Source organism: Triturus cristatus, chromosome 3_1, assembly GCF_964204655.1.
Source record: "Triturus cristatus chromosome 3_1, aTriCri1.1, whole genome shotgun sequence".
Lineage (NCBI taxonomy): Eukaryota > Metazoa > Chordata > Amphibia > Caudata > Salamandridae > Triturus > Triturus cristatus.
Genome location: NC_140583.1, coordinates 537,445,795 through 537,470,775, shown reverse-complemented (window position 1 = coordinate 537,470,775; position 24,981 = coordinate 537,445,795). Strand labels below are relative to the sequence as shown.

Sequence of the window (24,981 nt, the reverse complement as noted above, 5' to 3'; positions counted from 1 at the left end):
GCTATTAACTCTTCTTTATTCAATTCAATGGGATCTTTTACATCACTTTTCGTCAGACATACCAAAGGTTTTGCAATCAGGGAAAAGTTACTTATCCACGACAATATCCTACCATTCGAAGGAACATTGTCACTTCTCTTTGCGTCATTGGTGCTCTCATTCCTTTTATTATCTTGATTCTTTCTGCTGTTATTTTCCTCAGTTCTTTTTCAATTTAATGGCCTAAATATTGTACTTCTTTCTGGCAGAATTGCAATTTTGATGGGGATACTTTAAGTCCTCCATCTGCTAGATGATTTAGCAATGCTATGGTATCCCCTACACAAGCTTCTCGTGTTTTTGACGCCACAAGCAGGTTGTCAATGTATCGGACTAGTACTGAGCTCTCGGACATCTCTAGATCTTCTAAGGACTTTTTCAATATCTGGTTAAATATTGAGTGGCTCTCTGTATACCCCTGTGGGATTCGGCACCATGCCAAAATACGGTCGCCAAAAAGGAATGCAAAAATCTGCTGACTGTCTTGATGCAATGGGATCGAAAAGAAAGCATGACACAGGTCAATCACTGTGTACCATTCTGCATCATGTGGAATCTGATAGAAAATTACTGATGGATTTGGTACAATAGGACAACATGACACAACGATTTTGTTTATTTTTCTCAAATCTTGCACTATTCTGAACGTTCCATTAGGCTTTTTCAATCCCATAATTGGTGAATTACATGGACTACTCATTATTTCTCTCAAAATACCTTGTTTAATCATTTTCTCTATTATAGGAGTAATTCCTTCAATTATTTCGGGTTTCAATTTAAACTGAGGAATATTTGGGTAACTTATTCCTTCTTTTACTGTCACTTTTACAGGATCTACATTTTTCATTAATCCCACATCTTCTCCTGTGAAATCCCAGACTTCTGCCTTTACTGTCTTTTTCAGTTCTTTTGGTAGCTCTTCAGGGTTAAATACAGCAAATGCCTCAGTAATTTTGGTTTCCATATTCGCCATAGTCATTTTATACAGTACATCTTCGTCTGTGGTCTCAAATGCTATACCATCGGGAGTGCAAAATATGGTGCAATTCATTTTTCACAACAAATCTCTTCCTAGCAAATTTATAGGGCTTGAATCACACATGACAAAGCGGTGCATTTCAGAAAAATTCACTATGTTAACCTTTACTGGTTCAGTAAAATACTTTTTAATCTGTCTGTTGGATACTCCAACTATTTGGATCGTTTTGAGAGGAAGGTTTTTAACATCAGCTGACCTGACTGTGGTTCGAGAAGCACCAGTATCTACTAGGAAAGTAATATTTTCATCATTTACCTTTCCATCCACAAAAGGACCTGTCTGGTCTACTTCAAGAGTTGCGCCAAGTACGCACTCTTCTTCCTCCCCTCGGCACCGTCAATAACTTTCTTCTGATTCACTCTCATCGCGTTGTAGCCAATACTGCGAAACAGCCCGAGCGCACGGCAGCTTAGTTACCTGTTCTTGGTTGTAGAATCCTGTCTCATTACTGTATTTCTGAGGATTTACGCTCTGTGGAAAAGGCGGTTTTGGCGCCTGATTCTGTTGGGCAACAACCTGCTGCTGTCGCTGTGGTGGACAACTCACCTCTTTCTGCACCTGCGAATCCAATGATGCATTATCACCATTAGTACTTGGGGGAAATTTACACTCGGATTTCCAATGACCTATTCTCCCGCAATTATGACATGGCCACTTCTTTTTGGCTTCTTCTATATTAAATTGTCCATTTCCTTTTCCATTATCACATTTTTGTTTCATACCTGCACCATTTGCCTGTTCAATCAATTGAGCTTCCTGTCTTTCTGCCACCTTGACCTGTGCCCACATAGCCTTTTCTTTTAACTCACGCTGTTTGGCTTCAATTTCATCACTAAAATATTTTGCATGTCTCAGTACTTCATCTATTTTCTTATTTTGCCAGTCCACTGTATGCTGTTTAATCATTTCACTTATCTCTGGACGTAGCCCATACACAAATCGGTATACAAAGTGACTTAAATCATTTTCACTCAAATTCTCATTGCCACTGAACTGCTTAAAGGCGAGGATCAACCTCTCATAATAAGCGTGTACTGATTCCTTAGCTTCCTGATGAGTCCTGTCAATTTTTACCCTATCAGTCTCCTTGGGAGGTACTTTGTTTTTCAAAAAGATAATTACTTGTTCATATTTTTTCATCACTTCGGGGTCAGGGGCCTCTGTTTTTGGGTCCCTAGGGTATTCTTGTGTAGGCCAATTTATCATGATTTTACACTCTGTCCATAAATCTGCTGGTACTATTACGTCAAAAAGACTGTTTAAATCAATCCATAAAACTTTTGATAGTTTTACAAACCTATCCACTTGCCTATACCACTCAACTGGCTTTTTGCATAGTCGAGGGAAATCATTGGTGAATGTCAAAATATCTTGTCTAGTCCAATGGACATGAACATATCCTCCTCCTCGAATTTCTCTCATGGGACATTCTGTTACTACTTTTTCCTTTTCTCTTACGGGGAAAGTTGCAAATGTTTTGTCCGAGGCATCATCTCGTTTTCTGAACCACCTACTCTTCCATTTATCTACATCTCCCCATTTTCTTAACAAAATGATTATGTCTTTGATCTGAGTTGTTCTTCCTGTGGTATTCAGATTTTCAATATCTTTTTTCAGAAAAATCTACTCTGTATGGTTTTTGTAAAGCTTTTACTTTTTCGAAGTCTATACCCATTTCATTTGCCGCCACTTCTAGTCTTTCATGTAGATTTCTGGCTCTCCAGGTTATACTTTTATATAAGAATAGTAATTCTTCATCCTGATAGGCTTTTAACATTTCCGTGGGGATAGTTCCTACTATTAATTCTTCCAAAACAATCTTGAGCTTGGCCACATCTATAGATTGGGATTCTTTATCTTTCTGCTGCAAACTCCTTAGCCATTCACTTAATTCTTCTGAAGTAGGCCCTACACTATCTTTCTCAGTGTTTTGTTGTTCTAATCTCTCTGGTGATCCAGGAACTGATTCCGTCGTCATTATTATTCTATCCACTAAACTCTGATTTACTGTCAAATTTTTAGGTGTACTTTGTTCTGAAATACTTGTTGTTTCTCTCCATGGGTTCTTCTCTATATTCTTTTCTGGCCTCTCTGTTTGCTTATTACTGTTATAAGGAATCGTCAGACAATGCTCACTATCCTTCTGTTTATCAAAAACGGGCATTACAGGTCCTATGGTTACATGAACAGTTACAGCTTCCAAATTTTTAGTTAATTCCCTAATCTTTTCAGTTAATTCTAAAGTGGTTTTCGCTAGTTCAGCTGAATTTTCATTACCCATTTGCCATGTTGTGTTTGCTCTAATTCTTTAAAAGGATTGTTCTTTCCTGTCTCTTGTAATACTGATTCAAATTTTATATTCTGTGGAGTCTCTCTCATTGGGGCACTTGGTGTCAATAAGGTGGAATCTGACTGATAAGGGGGTGGATTTTTATAAAACATGTCGTCAAGAGCATCATCCTCCAATTCATGTACACCATATCCTTTTGACTTGTTATTATTTCTCTTTTCCATACATTTTCTACTTCTAACTTCTTCAGCATGTCTCACAGGGAACAAACCATCAGCCATATTTGCACTTCGCCATCTCCTCATTTTATCATCATGATTCTCCTGTCCATATGATCTACCAAACATGTAATTATACCTTCCGCCATTTCTCTGTCTTTCTCTGTCATGCATTTCATCTTCCCACTCTGTAAATGCTTCAAACTGTGTTGGTCTAGGTCTCGGTTCTAGATTCATCATTCTCTCTCTCAAATTTCTCAAAACCGCTAAATTAAATGAACCATGTTCCGGAAATGCCAAAACTCCATCATCTTTTGTATACTTTGCCCAATTGTGCAACCAAATACAAGTATGATTTCCATATTTCACAACCATAAAGGATGCGGGTGATTTTGGTGGAGGAAGCAACTGTCCCTCTCTAGTCACAATCGGTTTGTCCCTTTTAAATAAACTCTTTAAAGACTTTGGCATTTGGCATGTGTGGCATGTTGCACACAGCATGAAAAACAACCACTGTGATTTCAAAACTGCAAATATTTTACATTTCAGACATTTGAATAACAAAGAACTAACGCCAGCTATTAGGACTAAAACTGGTCAATGTATATAAACTCAGCACTTGTGTTCTGAAGTAGCACATCCCTCTACCTTACCCTTCTAACAAGCATTAGCTAACCATTTCTCCAGAATTAAGACACCTAGTTGGAGACGCTCTGCTCCTGAGAAATAAAACCAGAGTTTCACAATTAACCTGAATGCAATTTCATTCACGCACTTTCATACGGAAAATTTAGTTCATTCACACAGAATTCTGTCTTTCCCGAGAACAGCGAGCAGTCTGCCCTACTACAGAATTATTACACTCTTTAATAAAGTAGCACTTCCCTCTACTTTATCCTTCTAGCAAGCTTAGGGAACACCTATTACCTTTCCAGTGATAAGCGTAATCAGAGTGCCTTCTGGACTCCTGGTACCTAAGACCAAAATTTCACAGGTGACCTTCGCTACCATACATTTCTCTCATACAGAAAATGTCCCTAATGGCAACACACGACAATGTTACCGAATCGACCCCAGACAATGCGTTGTGCAACTTCAATCGTCACACGTTTTCCCTGTGTACCTACAGGGCAAAGACAATGCCTTCTTTCCCGAGAGCAGCGCTTACCTCTGCTCTACCATGGAGCCATTTCAAACTTACGACTTCCTACATCCCAGAAGCCGTCAAACAACATAGAACTCGACGTGACTCAACATAGAGTGTTAATACATGAACCAATACTTATCCCACAATCAATCAATAAGCAATTTACAAGCAATAATCACCAAACCAATAAAAACCATCATACTACTACCAGAAAAACTGATCCAGCGCAAGACCGATATCCTCCCTGCGTCGCAGACCCAACGTCACATTAGCTCATTCACACACACTGTAATTGGTGGGGCCCATAACACCAACACTCATACGTTTCTCACTCATGAGTCTGTACACACAGGAGGGATGAACAATTTAAGCACTGGACATGTGAGGGGGAATACCTAAAAAACCTATAGGGAGAGGGAAAGTTATTTTACAAAATATACATCGACATCCTTTGCCTACAGGTCCCTAATCTCAAACATCAAGGCACTCCTCCCACTTGGTCGAATGGACCAATTTAGTTGGATTGGTTGATGGTGATTTAGAACCAGCTAAAACACATTTTTAAGATTCAGAATCCTTATCTTTCTGAATGAAAAACCACAAAATCATTAATTCTCGTTAATCAATAATGGTTTATCTAAATTTATCATAAGAATTTATATTTGCATTTGTCTCGTCAAAGTTTAAAATTTCTTGATTAATTCAGGTAAATCGCAGAACATGATATTTACCTAATCTGGCTATTTGAAGTCCTCTAATTCATTGGCTCTGCATAACCAAATTTTTGTTGTAAATTGTCCGAAAAGCAGGCCAAAGCTCAAAGTCCTCGGCTCAGCATGCTATAGTCCCAAATGTATCAAAGGACCAGAAGCCGTGCAAACATCTATCATAGCCTGTACATTTTGGAAAAGTTTGCAGTTATCAAACAATTGGGCAGCATCTGGATCTTCAGAAAAGGCGTCACAACGAACGTGGCATCCGCTGCTGCTGCTGTAGGTAGGATAGATAGGTAGCCCTCCCTATTCTACTAGCCTTTTTATAATAAAACAAATCATAGAAGATACAAATTTAAACTTTAGAGCAGTCGTGATTGGCTGGTTGAGATCGTACGACCACTATCCCAAGATTTTTAGTACAGTTCGAGGGGTGAGATCATTGGTTAACAAAGTATCGGCTTCTTCCGGTTTACTGTAAGGTTGATTGTTCCCGTATCTTGGCGAAAGTCCCATTTGCCATCCTTGACCAGGGACAGTCTGTGCAAAGGTCGCTACGAGGTTTAGGAGATTTCTTGCACATACGCAGCTCACTCCGCGCCTCAAGAGACAGTGGCCACTTCGTTGTGTGGTGTCAGCGGCCATCTTGGATTTAGGCCCAAACGCTAACTTAAGCGAAACAAACACAAAAGAATAATTAATTCATGGAATTGGTGATCCTAATGTTAACCCCTTGCTAATCCCTCTATGTGCTTGTATTTATCTAGCATATAGCGACAATTAAAGCAATTATATTCACCTTTTCGATCCAATCAGGAACGCAAACATCACAAAGCAACATATATCATGCAATATTCTATTACCACATATACTATTGTTAATATGCGTACAGATTTTAGTTATAAGAATTATTTAGCCATGCAATTAGCAAATCCCATGTATATTTTAGTATTAATAATGTTGATCAGTAAACATGCAAAACTTGTTTAATAATATTATAATGAATAGATTATATAATTAGTATGTTCATGCAAAAATAGAGGAGGTCTACAAAATGTTGCACTACCTGCTCCATCATTCTCCCCTTTGGTGATTTTATCACCACAATAGCCAACAGTTTGTAAATTTTTTATGAAAAGAAAATGAATTCTTAATTCTTACTGCATAAGTACAAAGACCTCAATAAACCACCCCTTTTCCTTATAGGCAACCTTCATCTTTTGTATGCACAATTTACCATATAGAGATCTCCACCCCAATAAGACAGGTGTGGCACTCTGTAGCAGGTCCCCTGAAGGTATTGAGCTTTGTCAAATTGGCTCCATTTCATGCAGCTGCTCAGCAAAGATTTTTGTTTCCTAAAAAAAAAAACTTTCAACGTGGAAGTTTTCAGACAAAATTTCAATGACCACGATGTTCAGGGAGGTTTCTACCTCTGCATGTGAGCCATTGCGCATTTTTCCTACATGGGATCACCATGTAACACCTTGCAGTCATGGAATGGGAAACCGGTTATTGGTCACCTGTCCTACATAGGAGATGGTAAGCACCAATGTGACCTGGATGCACAGAGGTGGACGTGCCACCAAGTCAAAGCCTTCCACTGCAGGAGCTAGTGTAAAATTAAAAATAAAAGCCCAGGACTGAGCACTGCATCTTATGTGATATGGAGTGAGAACATTGTGGTGGAGTGATAAGACAGGAGCCCTGACAGTTTGGGGATGATCCCACTGTGACAATGACCCACTCTAGTACCTGTGGTATCTGTTACTATCAAAGATATAGACAATGACATTTTCTCCTTTCAAGAAATAATTGACTCAAGTAGTAATCCACTGTTCATGTAAGATTCAGAAGCAAGAGCAGACACTTGCGACTTGAAAATGATTCATTTTGCACTAATCAATTATTGCTTGGTAATGAGGACAATAATGACAATGGTGAAAGCTAGGTTATTGTTAGATGTGGTTCTTGTGTGGCTTGGAGTGCTCAGATGAGCTTCAACTGAGATTCAGTTGATTGATCATGAGTTCATTTTCACTTATCAACAGGGCTGAGAAGCAAAATGTATAGTACTCAGGAATATACTGCAATACTCCATGGATGAAAAGGGGGTTGGAAGTTTTTATGTGATGGGGTTCTGTTGGTCAATCAGAAAAGAGGCCTCTTACCCCTAAGTGAGGTGGATACTTGCAACAATAGCATAATGGACTGTAGTGATCTTTTGTGGTTGCAATCCTAACATTTCCTCCCTCAATATAACTGCCATTAAAAAACACAAATTCACACAAGATCATAATATTTCAGCTTTTACCCTATAAACACCTTACTATCCCGCTTTACCCAGAAAATAATATGACTCTCCCTGTCATTATTTAACTTTGAGCTCATTAAGACAATGAGTATTGTGATACCCGGCCTATTTGGAATTTGTCCAGGCGTGTCGAAGTAGAGAAAACAATTAGACAACATTTATCAATCAACTGTGCAAGGTCTTTCAAGGGATCCTCATTAAAGAAAAGACCTTATAATAGTAACAACTCTTGCTGTAGTAGGACCACATCACCAGGAAACACACTGTTGGAATACTGAGAGAACATAGCTAACAAGCTAAAAGTCTATTGGGTTTTGCATAGGAGGTGAACTGCTCATTTTCAGACATAGTGGTGCCCATTACCCAACTGCTCAAAAAGGAAAAGACCTTTCACTGGTCTGACGCCCCTAAACAGGCCTTCAAGTTTTTTAAGGGAGCATTCAGCACAGCCCCTGTGTTGCAGCATTCGAATCAGCCATATTTTCTTGAAGTGCATGCTTCTCACGTGGCTATCAGCAGAGTATTATAAAGAGTCAGGGCATTTTCATCCTGTGGCCTTCTATAACAAAAATATGTTGCCTGCAGTGGCTGAGAGAGAATCATTAGCCACAACATGTGTCTTTTCTGAATGAAGACATTTTTAGCAGAGTTTTATATAGCGCAATCTTGACCCGAATCCAATCAGGTATCAGAGCGCTTTATATAGCACCAGTTACGTTACATGAGGACACACATTCATTTTTTTTTTCTTTTTGTTAGGCACGGGGATATTAAGTGATTTGCCCAGAATCACAGGAGGTTTAGCGTCGTTACCGAGACTCAAACCCAGTTCCCCCAGGTCCGAGGTTGAGTGCCCTAACCGTTAGGCCAACTCCTCTCATCTCTTAGGTGCAAAACACATGGTCACAATTTGTTCAGCTCACAAAAACCTAATATGTTTCAGTTCAATCAAAGCTCTCATACTAAGGCATATACACTGGGTCCACTATTTTTAGTGAGTTCAACTTTATCATTACTTACCGACCAGGTTTCAAGCAGTTGCAATCAGATGTACTATCACAATATGGATTTGCACTCCTTAGAACCACTGAGAGCGAACTTCCCAGTATTATCTCCTTGATTAAGATAATTGCAACATGTGGTCCTGACACCTTTCTAACCACACTTAAAAATGAGTTGAAAAAACAAAATACTGAGGAACAGATTCAGGTCCCAGACCAATCTGAGGTAAATTACTTGTTTTACCACAAACAGTGTCTCTCTATTCCAACTGCTGAAGTTATGCAACAGTCATTAGAGTGGAACCATTATATCTTTTTAGCTCGGCACCCAGGAATTCATAAAATCCTGGCCAGTTTTGAAAAACACTTCTGGTGGAAGTCAAATCTTTAAGATGTTCAGATGTATGCACTCATCTGTCCAATTTGTGCCAGAAATAAAGCATCCCATGCAGGGCCTCTAGGTTTATTACAGCCATTACCCAAACCTCACTCTCCCTGGCATACAATTAGTTTAGATAGCATCACTGACATTCCCCAGAGAATAAATACACAGCAGTGCAAGTGGTGGTATACCTGCTGTCAAACATGGCACATTTCCTCCCACTTCAAAACCTCCCAAGCTCAAAATGATTAAGTCAAATTTTCATACAGCAAGTAGGCATATTGCATGGTCTGCCCTCTAAAATCATTTCTGATCATGATCCACAATTCATGTCAACATTTTGGAACGCCTTATGTACTTCTCTAGGGATTGAAGAAGCTCTATCCTCTGCCTAGCACCCCCAAACTGATGAGCAGACAGAATACATGAACCAGTCCAATAAAAAATTCTTCAATGTTTACTTACCCCAATAACCAGTCAATGGGACCAAGTTTTACCCCTGGCAGGGTTTGTGTATAATGACAGCAAATATATCACAACTGGTCTTTTTCCCTTTTACTTCCTAACTGGACACCATCCACAGTATCTACCCAATGCTCACACTGCCACACAAATTTTTGTTCATTCAGCAGTAGACAGACTAGAAGGCCTGTGTCAGATACAAAAAGCAACCACTGACTGCCTTGCTAAGGCCAAACAAGTGATGAAAAAAACAAGCTGACGAACACCGTAAACAAGAGGCAGAGTTCAAAGAGAGAAACCTTGTTTTCTTGTCAACCCGTAATCTGAACATGGATGAACCACACAAATTCCAACTGCGTTTCATTGGTCCATTTCCAATTGTCAACATGCTCAATTCTGTATCTGCTAAACTACTCCTATCCACAGAATACTAATGTCATCCTGTGTTTCATGTATCATTGCTAAAACTCTATTACAGTCAAACCAGGTCCGGTGTACCACCACCGCCGATCCCCATCCAAGGTCATTGAATATGAGGTTGAACGGAATAGCACATTTCAAATGGATCCGCGGTCGTCTGCATTATTTGTTGGAATGGAAGGGATATAGGTCTTGTGAACTCGCTTCCTTTGTTCGTGCCACCAGGTTGATTTGTTGTTTTCATGTGGTGTTCCCTCACAAACCCTGTCTAGTTAGGTGACCATTGTGGGGAGGGCAATGTCAGGGTTCCAGCACTCATTACAGTGTGTCCCTATTATGCACAACTTATTTGCTAAGATATACCATATCCCGTTTGAGATATGGAATATATGCACCATATTGCCATAACATCCCCGCAGGCAGGGGTAGGCTTATAATGTACTCTTGAGTTCTCTGTTTCACTGTTTATGTGAAAATCTCTGGTGGCAGTGGTAGAAGTGCAATACAGAACTTTACATGCTTTAGAAACAATGAGCCTGTTTCCACATAGTTCACACAAGTGTTTACAAATGTGTTACACTGGCCATGCCCAGCTTCCTCCGGGTCCTCGAGCGCATGCTCCAATGGCCACAAGTTCCTCAGGTGGCCATGTGATCAAGGAGCTATAAAAGCTGCTCCCATACACAAGACTGTGCTTGGTCTCTTCACATCTCCTCCACTTACAAGCTCCTGGCTTCCACAACTCCTGGCTTCTGCAACAATTCCTGCTATGACTCCTCCACAGCGGCTCCTCCTCCTGATGATCCGTGTCTTCGTACTCTGGCCTTCTTGGTCTTCCACTTCCTGCAAGAGAACAGACAAAGAACAACAAAGACATCAATATAGTTTGATGCTAACGCATAGCACGGCACGAAGCCCACATAATCACTATTGCTAGCGCTGGAGTCGCATTTTGAAAGAAAGGCCTCGGTTGTTGGCATTATAATCAATATCATTAGCACTACAAAGACGCATTTCAAAACAGAGACTCACACATGTAAACAAAGACTTTGGCATTTGGCATGTTGTACACAGCATGAAAAACAACCACTGTGATTTCAAAACTGCTAATTTTTTACATTTGAGACATTTGAATAACAAAGAGCTAACGCCAGCTATTAGGACTAAAACTGGTCAATGTATTTAAACTCAGCACTTGTGTTCTGATTGTGATAATGTCATGATGGTAACCCTTGTTCCATGAATGATAACCCAAGAGAGTGTTTGGTGGTAAAAGTGGACAACTCAACCGCTCTTGTTAGAACTTGTAGCACTGGTCAATGAAAGTTGCATTGTTTCATGAATCTCCTATGAATGTGAACCTTGAAAAGAACAGGGTATACTTCCTATTCACTATTCTGTGGATTTTGTGTGAGATTACAGAGCAACTCTAGGATAATGTGTAATATGTTTATTCTCACATGAGTTCAGTAATTGAGGTGGCTCACATACTCCAGTTTTGATTACACTGGATCTGTGTTAACGTTGTAAATTAGGTTATAGGCATGCAGTTGGGTATCGCTTTCTAATCCAAAGCATGAATTCAAATGTCCAAATAGCGCTGTCCCCCTGCGGAAGCGTCCCCTGTTTGCTCTGCTGGATTCCCATCTGGGAGCTGGTCATCCAGATTTTTGTAATCTTACTCTGGATTAAATCAATTATTGTTTGTTGTGTTTTGTGCTCATGAAATTTCAGCCTTTCATATATAATACGATCTGCAGACCCAGACATATGCTAGATCACCAGGTTAAACAATCCCAATGCATTTCAGGATGGAATAGCCCTTCTTCAGGGGATATTTAGTTCTGAAAAAAATATATGGCGGGGTCAAGTGAGAAACGAGCTATCAAGAATTGGAAGAGTGTGTGAGTGGCTGGCTCAGTATGTGATGTACACTCATGTAAGTAGACATCTTGCACTGATCCAGACAACCCTTATGGTGATTTTAGTGGTCTTAGACAACCTTAGAAAGCTCTCTTAGTGGTAGCTATGGAGAGCAGTCTTCTGGCCATGTCCAGAATGAGTGTAAAGCAGCTTGTTTTACCAGAACACAATCTTATTGGTATAGATTAAGTGAAAAAGAACCACACAGTGTATTTATAAAAATATGACTTTATTATGAGATACTCAATAACACATTTAGATATTTACTAGCCAGAAATATGCACAATACACACAATACTTTGCAATAGAAACAGGTAAATAGCACAGAATACACAGTGGTCCCCAGGGGGAGACCAAACCATATACTAAAATAGTGGTGTGTGAACCACAACTTGAATCAAGACAATACTCGGAGGACGTGGAGGAGTGTGGCTCAATGGTTAGAGCGGCAGAGCCTGAAGCAGAGATCTGGCCAGAGACAAGGGTTCGATTCCCGCCTCGGCGGGGCTCGGGCTCAATTTCCTCGGACCTGTCTATTCTCGCCTCGGTGCCTATTCTAATCACGGGCCCCACGCTGCAACTCTGGGCAATAGCTTGCTTAGCCTCCACACCGGCCCCAAAAGCGCTAAGGATGCCTGGCTTCACCCTGGGGGTGCCCAGGAGTGGACACTTCACAGGGAAAGCCAGGAGGGGTTCCACAGCGGTATGAGTATCAGCGCCAGGAAACCGCAAAGGCGACACCGCAAGGTGGCCGTCTGGTGACAGTGCGCTCTATAAGTACCTTGACATTTACATTTTTACATTTGACGTAGAAATATTGGGGACCCAAGGAACCACCCAAGGTGAATATCTAGGAGCCTCACGGAGGTCGTTTGCAGTGTAGGAACACGACCGTGTTCTCCGTACAAATCAACGTGTAAGTCGCGGTTGCAATTTTAAAGAAAGAGGACCCTTCCCAGTGGATCCTGAAGACACTCTGTGGCAAGAGTCTGGAGAGCCACCCCACCCGTGGATACACTAGGAACCAGGTTACCTGGACCAGGGTAGCCGGGTGCATAGGTGTGAAGTGGCGTCGGAAACCGCCGCCGAACCCAATGGAGGACTTCAGGAATATGCTGCTGCTGAAGGAGTTGAAAGTGTCCGGTGGAACCCAAAGGTGGATTCAAGATGTGAAGAACCTGGAAGCAGAGGGAACAGAGTCTATGCCACTCAAGAGTGACCAGGAGTCACAGAAGGCGAATGCCCACCGATGTCAGGTGTTACAGGAGAACTGACGGTGACCTTGAAACTGCAGCTGTGTGGACTAGACTGTGCTGTGGAAGGCATTCACAAGCATTCCCACATCGGATGTCGATAGTTAAGGGGTCGGTGTCCGGTGGGAGCACCAACGAGCCTTGGCAACTGCAACCAACGTGGAAGTTAAAGAAGGTGCAATGTCGGGACCTGCAAGGCCCAGGACACTCAACACAAACAGGGAGTCAGGGCAGGATCTGAGTAAGTGGTGGGTCCCAAAGAATTCAAAAGTGACCCTCAATAGGACCCACAGGCCGTAAGCACTGGAGTCGCAAGAAGACCTAGAGCAGCTCACCAAAGAAGCAGGCCTGCGTTGCATGTGATGTGGTGCGGATGAAGATCTTGGTCACTGAAGATGCTTGAGGTTGGGGCTACTTGGAGCCTGAAGATCTTGGTGGAAGGAAGCCAACAAGCCTTTGCAACTGCAAGTCAAAGTGGTGAACAGGGGTTTGGTTCCTTTGGCTCCGACGAAGGATATTGGCCTCAAACTTGGTGAGCAGACAGGGCAGGCCTTGAGAGACATGAAGAACCACTACTTGTGTTGCTGAACCTTTCGGAGTCTGGAGGAGCCCAGGATTGGCAGACCAGTCAGCTTGGTTGTGGTGCCTGCAGATGCAGGGAAGTGACTCCTTCACTTCAATGGATATTCCTTCAGGTGTCTTGGATGTCCACAGGCCCTGGACAGCTTACTGTATGGAGCACAGGCATGGATGTTGCAGCAGACGAGCAGGGCGAAAGATTAGGAGCAGCAGGAGTCTCTACCGGTTGCAGCCTTGATGCCCAGAGCAAAGTCCAGCGAAGTCCAGAGTGCCCAGACGGTCGAAGTTGAAGTGGTGTCTGAATTGTGTCATGTCCTACTATGAACCTAGGGACCCACCCACTGGTAAGCCCTTAAATACCCTAAGGAAAAGGTTGGGACGATACAGGGGTTCCTCCGTAAGGAGAGACTGGACAAGGGGGAGGATGCTCTCCTGTCCTTTGTCCAGTTTCACACCAGAGCGGAAGCCAATGGCTCCCTGAACTGGTTTGAGCTGGACTATGCATTGAGGGCACCAAATGTGCCCTGTACGCAGACTATGTGGCGCTGGCAAGTGCTCCCGGCCTGCCCCAATATACTAAACCCTGTCTGGGAGGTGGTCACACCTTCCGGTGATAGGGTGCCTATTGTTCTGCCTTCTCCTGCTCAAGCTTGGCTCAGCAGCAGGAGGGTAGAATCGTGTCTCTGGTCAGCAGTAGCCATGTTGTGCTGTCTGTTTCTAGAAGACTGGCACCGGGAGTACTGAGGGTCTAATGGAGGACCTTTACAGTGTTTGGAATCATACATACCACACTGTTTATGGTGTGTGGGTATGATTCCAGCATGTTTGATAGCAAACATGACAGGATTCGTTCCAGCCAGTTTTGATATGGTCATCGCATAATGACGTGGTGCCCCTCTATATGTTACATGGCTGTCTCATTTACAACCTGGGATAATGGTCTCCGAAGGCTGTAGGGGTGTCATGCTCATGCAGGGGAACCCTCACACTCAGAAGCAAGCACCCTGCCTTCAGGATTGAAAAGGTCTGCTGTAGGGGTGACTTATAGGTTTTAAGTTCAGTGACCCTAGATATAAGAGAACCTATATCTTTCATAGGTGGCATAATACATGTTTCAGCCTATGGGGGACCCCTGGGGTACCTATGCCTTGGGTACCTTAGTGTCATACACTAGGGACAGGTAAGGGTACCCCAGTGTCCATTCTGGGATGTACCTAAGAACTTACCATAGCACTTTAGGGGATAAAGCAGAGAGAATGGGGTCCTGGTTAGCAGGATCTCAGTCAGACTAGTCAGAAACAGCATAGTACCAGGAAAAAGGGGGGGGTCCCCATGCAGAAGGATCCTACCTTCCTACAGAGTGTGTCCATCACTGAATGTGGTGCGTTGTGCACAGTAGTACTTTGTGGTAATGATCTGAACCATGCTATTACATTTGGTCAGGAGGCTGTCTGTATCTAAAAATATCCAGTTCTTTAATCTACACTGTGTGGACGTGGTTTTTAAATCAACGCGCTTGAGATAAATGGATGTCAAAATAAGGTTTGATAAACGTGAAACCAGACGTAAAAACAATTGTAAAAACAATGCTGCATGCTCACTTATTTTATCGAACAGTGATTGATTGTTTAAGTGCTTGGCGTTGTGACTGGGCCGTGAAAGTGTCTATGCTGGGGTATTTTGTGCCTCACTTCTATCTTGATTTTGAAACCACATTCACACAATGTAAATTAAATAACTGGATATTTTTAGATACAGACAGCCTCCCGACTATATGTCATAAAAGCTCAAAGCAAACACAAGGAGATGATGGATGGAGTGTTGAAACTTTTCAGACACTAGATCAAGGGAAATGTATAATTTGTCTTACAGAAACAAATATCCAGTTTGGGGGGGACTTTGAAAAACTAAATAATTCTGTGAATGATGGTCCACCCAGTATTGTATTTTTGACCAGAGTGCAACTGGCATGTCGCCGGGGGGCATTAAAAATCCTACTACAAGTAGTTTGGTGGACCATTTCCCAAACTTTAAATGACTCAAACAGTGTTTTGTTTTCACCTTAATCAACCTTTCATAGTTTGTAATTCCACGGAAATTGAGCGATCCATCCCTGGTAGCGTTTCATCATTGGCTCACCAGATGCACTCGAAATATTTGAGTGAGTGATGGCACGAAACGTGCATGAGGAGGATTGGTCAATTTCTGTGTGCTTATATTTGCCTGGTGTTATCACTTTCCAATGGTGCCCAGTTGAATATATTTATGTATTACTTGTATAGCACCAACCTAACTAAATGAGATTCTGCTAGTTTTCATGTAGGACCATGGGCCAGATGTACGATGCTATTTTGAGGTCGCTAATGGCCTGATTCACAGAATCTGGATGTTTGTGACTGCAAAAAAACATGTTTGTATGTACAAATGCCCAGTTTGCAATCGATAACCAATTACCGAATCGTAAATTGGGTTTGTGATCCAGCATTTGGAAGGGGTGTATCTAGGGCGACCCTTCCTAATAGCGACTCGCAGTGGTATGTGTGAATGTTCTGCTACCGAAATGCGGTAACAAAACATTCACTTTTTAACGCCAACTCCGAGTTAGTGGTAACACATTCGCAAATGGGAAGGCATCCCAAAGGGACCCCTTCCCCGATGTGACTGTTGGGGAAACCTTTCCCACAGACCACAGCCTATTCTTAAAAATGAAAAGAAAATATTTCATTTTACATTTTGAATCCGATTTCCCTTAAAGAAAATGGCTGTAGGTCTATTTGCGACCATCGGTCATCGCAAAATTTGTCAAAGACACAGCGGTGAGCGAGTGAGGCTCCTCGGAGCGGCACGGGGGTTTCGCGTCTTACAGCCTTCTGCACTTCACTATATCACTGCTGCAAGCATCGGAAGGTGACCTGTACAGGATGTGATCCCCGGTGCTTCTTCTGTCGCCTTTGGAGCCGTGTTTTCTGACGAGGTTTCTCCAGCATCATCGCGGTACGGTCATGACCGACATTTTGTATCCACATTCCTTGCTGCAGCGGGAGTTTCCTGAGCTCCTTCTTTACTAAATTTTTGACAGCGATCATTGAAAGTCGCTCTGTCCCTGATGTGTGTTCCAGCGCTCATTTCCTGCCTAAATATCTTGCTTATACTTCTGTTTTGAAGTGGATGCTTATGCGGAATGTAGTGATGGCCGCCATTTTATGACTGGGCTTTTTCTAAACGACGCTGTTTGTGGCAGCGGGTTACGCTTCTATTGTTTGGCGCTCTGGTGACAGATTTAACCATTTGTCTGCTACTTCCACAATGATCTCAAGCGCTGGTTATCTCCCTATGGCAAGGTATTCTGCCTCATAATCCTCTTCTGCTGAGAAAGGGCAAGGAGTTTGGCGGCCATTTTAAGTTCATTCCGCGACATTTTTTTTTAAGTTCATTCCTCAACATCTCTACGAGTTGTGTAGATGCTTCTTCCAGGATTGGCTCATGTTAAGTGACTTTTGTTTTTAGCAGGATTGCTTTGGCTTGACATTTTTCTTTATTTTTGAGAGCACCATTCTCGTGTCATAGCATTTGTTGTGGCATCTGAACTCAATAGTTGATTTACAAATAACGTCCAATTTATGGTCTGGATACGTTCCATAACACTGCTTTTCTTTTTCTGCTGCCACTGAGGTGTATTCCTTTTTATTTTTCTGCCTCTCTGTATTACATGGGCAGACTAAGGAAACCTGACCCTCTTTCTTCAAAGTCCACTCACTCTTTCATTAAAAATGCCAAGATTTTTACTGAATTTTCCAAGATGGAGGACTCTGTATTATCTTCAGCTAAGGGATCTAACCCAACGACCCCTGCTTCTTCAGCGATGGGAAAAGCAACATAAAATGTTTAAAAAAAGACCCTCCCTCTCCACCCAAAACCTCCTCTCCTGTGTCAATATAGTTGTTGTTGGAAGAGATAAGAGCCCTTCGACCCTTCATGGAGGAAACAAACTCCAAGTTGCAGGTCCTCACCGACAACTGGTCTCAATTGGATGAAAGACTTACGACAGTGGAGCATAATATGTCTTCCTTTGGAGCTACAGATACCAAAGTCACTGTACTTCAATCCCAGGTCTCCACACTCCAAAAACAGATTGAGGACCTTGAAAATCGTAACAGAAGAAATAATTTACGTATTTATGGTCTTCCAGAGGGCACTGAGGGTTCAGACCCTCTTCCTTTTTTCAAATCTTTTCTCCCCAGATTACTTCATCTGCTAGACGGTACTAAACTCAATATTCAACGTGCCCATAGACTTGGTCGCCCATCTTCAAACGTTCAACATCACAAAGACCGAGAGGAGTTATTTTATATTTTCTTGAATACACAGACTTGCTAAAAGTTCTCGCAGCTGTTAAGTCCCCTCAACGCATTGTGTGGTCTGGTTCAACTTTATTCTTTTCACAGGACTACGCTAAAACGGCAAACAGGAGCAAAGAGTTTCTCAGTATGAGACCTGCTTTACGTTCTCTGGGAGCTCGCTATGGTCTCTTTCATACCTGCCTGTTTAAAGTTACCTACAGAAATAGAACGACGACTCATGAAGACCTGTTGAGGCTGCAGAGCTTTATCAACACTTGCAGAGCAGAATCCATGGAATTTTCAGAAGATTCGTCATCGCGTAATACCTGACTTTACTAGTTCATTGGAATATCTCTTGGTTTTTTTTTTGTCTGTTATCCTATCTTTATCCTTGCATTGGCCTTACATGCATAGAGTTTCCGTTTAATGTTCTAATATGTTATTTGTTTGCATGTCTTTTTCTGGTTGCTTGTTCAACATGTTGTATTAATCTTTTTCATCTGCTCATTACCTTCCCTTCTTCCTCTTTTTTTCAGATCTGTTGATGTTCGCTGCACGCAGCTGTCTTGTCATTCAGGATGGGATCCCTTCCCCGTCCTTCGTTTTGTCGAATTTGGTCATGCCATTCGTTCCATGTGGTTCCACCCCCTCCTCATTTTTGCTTGATATTTGTAGGTATATACTCTCCCTACAATTTTTCCTTTTTCTTCCTTCCTTTTCCTATCTTACCCCTTCTTCCTATTATCTTTCAGATGTCTCTTTTCCTTCTTTATTCTATATTTTACCTCTTTGCTTAACTATTCTCATACTCTCATATTGGAATCTCTTTACACCCTCTTCCTCATGTTACTTGGTTAATCCTTTACCTTGGTGGTTTTTCTTTCCCCTTGCCTTCTATTTATCAAATTGAATTGGTATTTCTTGCTTTTCTTTCTAGCTACTTCATGTCTTTGAAAATAATTTCTTGGAAGGTCAGGGGTCTTAATTCTCCTATTAAACGACAAAGGGTCTTGACTCATTTGGCCAAATTAGAAGTCGATATTACTTGCCTTCAAGAATCACATTTAACAGCTGAAGAATCTTTAAAGTTAAAAAAAGGGTGGGTTGGGGAAGTTTTCTTCTCTCCAGGCGACGGCAAGCGTAATGGAGTCATGATCCTTTGTCGCAAGTCACTTTCTGTTAAACTTCTTTTCCAGGATGCTGATAAAGATGGAAGATGGCTATGTATTAAGTTGTTGATTGGGAATGCTCTGGTTTCTTTACTTAACATATACGCTCCAACTGCTGGTGACTCCTCTTTTTGGACTTCCCTAGCCCAACAAATCTCTCATTGCATTGAGGACAATTTCATTTTAACAGGTGATTGCAACCAACTTTTTGACCCATTCATTGACCGCAACTCAAAGGTTTCTTTCATTCCAAATAAAGCCCATAAATCTTTTGTTCAGGCCATTAATCAGCATAAGCTTATTGATGCCTGGCGGCTCTGTAAACCTTCTGCTAGAGAATACACTTATTCTCCTGCCCAACACACACAATTACGCATTGATTATTTTTTGTTTCCCATAATGTCTCACAGGCCTTACTAAATGCAGATATTGGATCTATTCTAATATCTGATCATGCCCCTCTTTCCATTCATCTTGACATTCTCCAAAAGTCCAATACTTCCAGAAGAGGGAGTTTTAACCCCTTCCATCCCCATGACGGAACGGTTCCGTCATGAGCATCGGTTGCGCTGTGCTCATGACGGAACCGTTCCGTCATGGGCCCGCCCGCGCTCGAACCCTTCAGCACCGCGGGGGAATTCCCGCAGCGCTGAAGGGGTTAATAATGCTCTTCTTTTAGACCCGGTGTTTACTTGCTCCTTTACCTCTTTTTTTTATGAATATTTCTCAATTAATCAGAATGAGACTTTGCCCTTTCATGTTATTTGGGATGCTGTTAAAACATCGGCTAGAGATTTCATCATTGGCTATGTGTCCAAGAAACGTAAAAATGCACGCAAGCTAAGTATCAACCTCCTAAATAAGATAAAGCAGCTGGAGCATTCCTATTATACGTCTAGATCAAAAGACTGTTTATCTGCATTGGTACAGGCTAAGCTTCAATTTAACAAAGAATCTACCTCATTATACTTGTTAAAATCCAGTTCTAAATTTTACAGTGGTCAAAACAAAGCAGGGAAGCTCTTGGCCAATTATCTCAAGGTCAAGCATAATAAGCTCAACATTGAATCTATCTTTGACAAACACTCCACTTTGAAATTTAAAGATACAGAAATCCTGAATGAACTTTTACTTTTTTATAAGTCACTTTACACCTCAGAAAATCCTCCCTCACAGCACCTCATCTCTCAATTTTTTTCCAACATTCAACTCTCCTGAGACACTATTCATGATCTTTCGTCTTTGGAATTTAATTTATCACGAAATGAACTCCTTGCAGCTCTAAAAATTCTCAAAAAGGAAAAAGCACCAGGCCCTAACTGAAGTTTTTTTAAACATTTTTCTAAATTATTGGTTCCCAAGTTGCATCACCTTTTAGACTCCTTTTTACACTCTGGAGGTTCTTCTGGCTCTTTTTCAGAAGCATTGATTTGCCTAATCCCCAAAGATGGTAAAGATTTAAAGTACTGCAAAAATTATAGAACCATCTCATTAGTTAATATTTTCAAAAGATTTGGCTATACGCTTAGATTCACATTTACCAAATTTATTAAGAAGGGAACAATCTCGCTTCGTTAAAGGTCGTATTATTACTAACAATACCCGTTTATTTTTTGACATTTTATCTAAATCATCCCATTTGCCCCATTCTCTAGAAGCAATAGCATTAGACGCAGAAAAAGTGCTCGATAGAGTTGAATGGTCTTACCTCTTTCATGCTCTTAAGTGGTTTGGCTTTGGACCTAAGTTTATATCTTTAATATCTCTCCTTTATTCAAACCCACGTGCAGCAGTTTGTGCTAATGGTGCTTCTTCCTCTTTTTTTGATTTGGGTAGAGGCGTTCGTCAAGATTGCCCTTTGTCCCCTTTTCTCTTTAATTTGGCCCTTGAACCTTTTTTATCAAAGATTCGCCAGAATCAAGACATTCATGGTTTTAAATTGAATAAGTCCCAAATCAAATTAGCAGCTTATGCTGACGATATTTTATTATTTTTATCGCAGCCACAAACCTCTCTTCCTGCCTTTTTAAGGGAGGTTCAATCATTCTCCGCTGTATCTGGGTACAAACTGAACAAGGACAAGTGTGAAATATTGCCTCTCACTAAATACACTTTCAAAGATGATTTTGCCACTTCAAATTTTGCCTCGAGCCCCAACCAAATTAAATATTTAGGTTTACATTTTACTCCTTCCATTTCAGGTACGATCTCTTTGTGCATGAATAATGTATACAGAGGATCTCAGAACTAACTGCCAATTTAACTGACTTTTAGCCCTCGTACTGCTGCTTGTGAGGATCCTGGTCATGGGTGATGAAACCCGCCAACGCCGCACATGGAGGTGTTTGCCGTCGCTGTTTGTTTGCTGCCCCAATCATCTTGACTGCCCTTGGAACCACATCACCCAGGGTGCATCACGGACAGCCACAGCTGTTCCAGGACCCGCTGACGAGGGAGAGGCACCGGTCCACCTCAGTGCATAAAGCGCAGCCTCTCCCCCCGCAGCATGGGTCCCTTTAACTGACTTTTAGCCCTCATACTGCTGCTTGTGAGGATCCCGGTCACAGGTGTTGAAACCCACCAACGCCGCACCTGGAGGTGCTTGCCATCGCTGTTTGTTTGCTGCCCCAATCATCTTGACTGCCCTTGGGAACCACATCACCCAGGGTGCATCACGGACAGCCACAGCTGTTCCAGGACCCTCTGACGAGGGGGAGGCACCGGTCCACCTCAGCGCATAAAGCACCGCCTCTACCCCCGCAGCGCGGGACGTGTGCGGGACGTGTGCGGGACGTGCCGGGCGAAGCCCAGTCCAAGGGCGGGCCCGTCTGAGACAGTAGGATACTGGACTGGGCCATCTTATTGACAATTTAACCTGTTTAGGCTGTTCTCTGCTTTTCTGTTGTTGGTATAACCTGTGTATATGCATCTGTCTTTACACTTTAGCTGTTTACACAACGTGGGGTAATGAGTAGAAACAAGCATAGGGGAGGAGGGGGGCCCGGCGTAGTGGGCACACTGGATGCGTTTCTGTCATGGGCTGAATCAGTTTTAACACACGAGATTCAGCTGACAGAAAGAAGACTCTCTCTAGAGCCTCGGAGTCTCTCCAGTGGAGCCATACCAATTGTATTATCATCAGTTTCTGAACATACGAATGTTACTGACTGCCCCCCTCAACCGAGGCAATCCCCCCCCGGAGTGTCAGCATTATGAGCCCCCCACGCTAGACTGCTCAGCTAGTACTCTTTCTACTCCATGTAACTCCATTGTCAGTACACTAACCCGCCAGTTAAGGAGTTCTGTAGCGGTAGGGGGGGCACATAATCAGAAAAAAAGGAAAGCGTGCGCCCTTCCTAAATCAACGCAACAGGCATCCAAAATGGTGAAAAGGAAGTCCGTGCCTTGCGGGTGCAAGGGAGGCTCGAATGAAGTGATAATTTCAGATGCTCAGGGATTTTGTAGACCTAGTAATGTAAGTAGTACTAACGAGACAATAGAGTTGAGGAAAAACTTATGGCCCTTTTAGATCCGCTAATAGTAAAACTGGCCAGTATAGATAAGAGACTGCCCCCCAATGTAGTGGCATCTATTTAGTGCACCCCATCCCCCCAGTAGACAGGGACAAGAACAAGTGGGTATGGTAGAGTCCAGACAGGAGAGGATTGATGATAACAGACCTTCCACAAGTGCAGCTATCCCAACTTCCCATGTTGAGGAAAGGGCGCCAATGACCAACCCCTTAGTACCCCTAACTTCAAATACTAATACAACCCATAGAGGGGGTTTAGTTGGTCTGCGGGCTCCCATGCAACTACAGTGGGGGGATGTGAATGTTTGTACGTCCTTGCATCTCCCATCTGAAGCAACACCCTATACAGTTGTATTGGCAAATGTACCACTTCTCCCCTCTAACACAGAGGAGCATTGGTGATCGCTTAAGAACAAGGCCCTACATCTGTTAAACACTAGGGGGTCAGGTTTATGTTTCCTGGCGCATCCCTGAAAATCAGCAGGGATGCGCCAGGAAAGATGCGTCACACAAGTTTACCCTTGCGCCACCACAGATGCGCCGCATTTACAATGCAGCGCATCGTGGCGCAAGGATAAACAGATGCGTGAAGTATCTGATGGCGTAAGGGCGGCGCATTGCTGGAGTCGTGTCGCAAGCACGACGCAACTCCAGCAATGTTTAGGGGCTGCCCATACCTAACATGCTGCGTCATGCCTTACGCCTGCTTCAAGCAGGCGCAAGGTTTTGACGCAGCAGCGTCAGAAAAGTGACTGAGTGAAATCTTGTAGATTTCACTGCGTCACTTTTCCGAGGCTTTTTCCGATGGAACGCCCACCCTGCATACATTAAACCTGACGCAGGTTTAATGTGGCGCAGGGCTTTACACCGTGACGCATCTCCATAGATGCGTCACGATGTAAATAGGGCGCAACGTGGCAAAGGGTTTACGCCGCCGCTGCGTCACAAAAGTGACGCAACTGCGGCGTAAAAGTGGCGCAAATCTAACATAAATCTGCTCCTAGATTAGGGGTAGGGAACACACTATTTAGTGAATTTAAAATGGTAAGATGAATTCCCTGGGTTGAGCCACCAAGCGTTTACACCTTTGGCTACCTGTCACACTGTTTATCGATGCGAGCGCTAAAAGATCTTCTTCACTGAGACCTGACCAATAAGAAGTTATTCAATCTCTGTGACTTTCATAAATGGTGCTTCATATTTTTATGTATGAAATGTATTTTCTCTTTCTCTTTCTTTCTATTTTTGTTCAAATCCTTTAATTTCTGATTTTTAGAGCTATTTTGCATTAGATGATTCCTGACTGTTCTATTGTATTATGTATTGACACCCTTATTTCCTTAATAAACTTACTTCTGAACTTAAAGTAAATGACTCCATCGTCCCATTTAATTGCTCACGATGCGGGCAGACACCAGCAATCAGTTAGAGTAGACTGCTCTGTGTTAGCGCATTCATTTAATTTCTTGTTTTTCAACGTGCATAGTGGTCATGTCCAGAAAAAGTAAATTAAGTGTCCACTGGCACAGTTCAGCCAGCTTCCCATACTTTTTAAAATGGAAGGATCAAATCCGCCATTTTGGCCTTAAATACTCTACAAAATGTATAGCCACAGTGATATATAGATTTGTAAAAGATTTTAGAATGCACTCTTAGCAGGCAACTCGATGTTTTACCTCTGGCATTGGCAAGCATATTCTATATATATGTAGAGCAACAGTCTTTAAAATAGATTGTCACGATATCAAGAGTGTGATGTAACTCCCACAAACCAACATTACAGCTGAGGCAAAAACCTAGTATGGAATTGTGATGGATTCTAACATGACATACTAACGTGGTGAAAAATCTTATATCAAACATTCAACATGCTTAAGACCAGATTGTAATTATTCCTAGCCTAGTGTCATAACCTTTAGAACATGAAATCGCACTAAAAGCCATTTTTCTTAACTTACAAAAGTACATACAGTCTCAATTCCATATTCAGACCAGATGATAGTTCAGTCCATAATTGAAACATAATACAGCTCTCAACATGCTTCTCAGTTGCCTTCCTATTCCCAGAATGTAATGCAACAGGGTAGTCCTATAATGGTCTTAAATTTCAGGTAGGTGTTCTAAAACCCTAACATTCATTGTTCTTTCATTGTTCTGACT

General features: G+C 42.1%; 1 long non-coding RNA gene across 1 annotated transcript in view; it reads left to right on the top strand.

The window, feature by feature from the left end:
- LOC146860555 (uncharacterized) overlaps nucleotides 1-23,509 on the top strand; it is a 58,387-nt gene extending 34,878 nt beyond the window's left edge. The window contains exons 3-4 of the long non-coding RNA XR_014979170.1: nucleotides 18,657-18,791; nucleotides 21,564-23,509. This is a non-coding gene — a long non-coding RNA (uncharacterized LOC146860555). The remainder of the gene's footprint in view (nucleotides 1-18,656; nucleotides 18,792-21,563) is intronic.
- The last annotated feature ends 1,472 nt before the right edge of the window (nucleotides 23,510-24,981 follow it).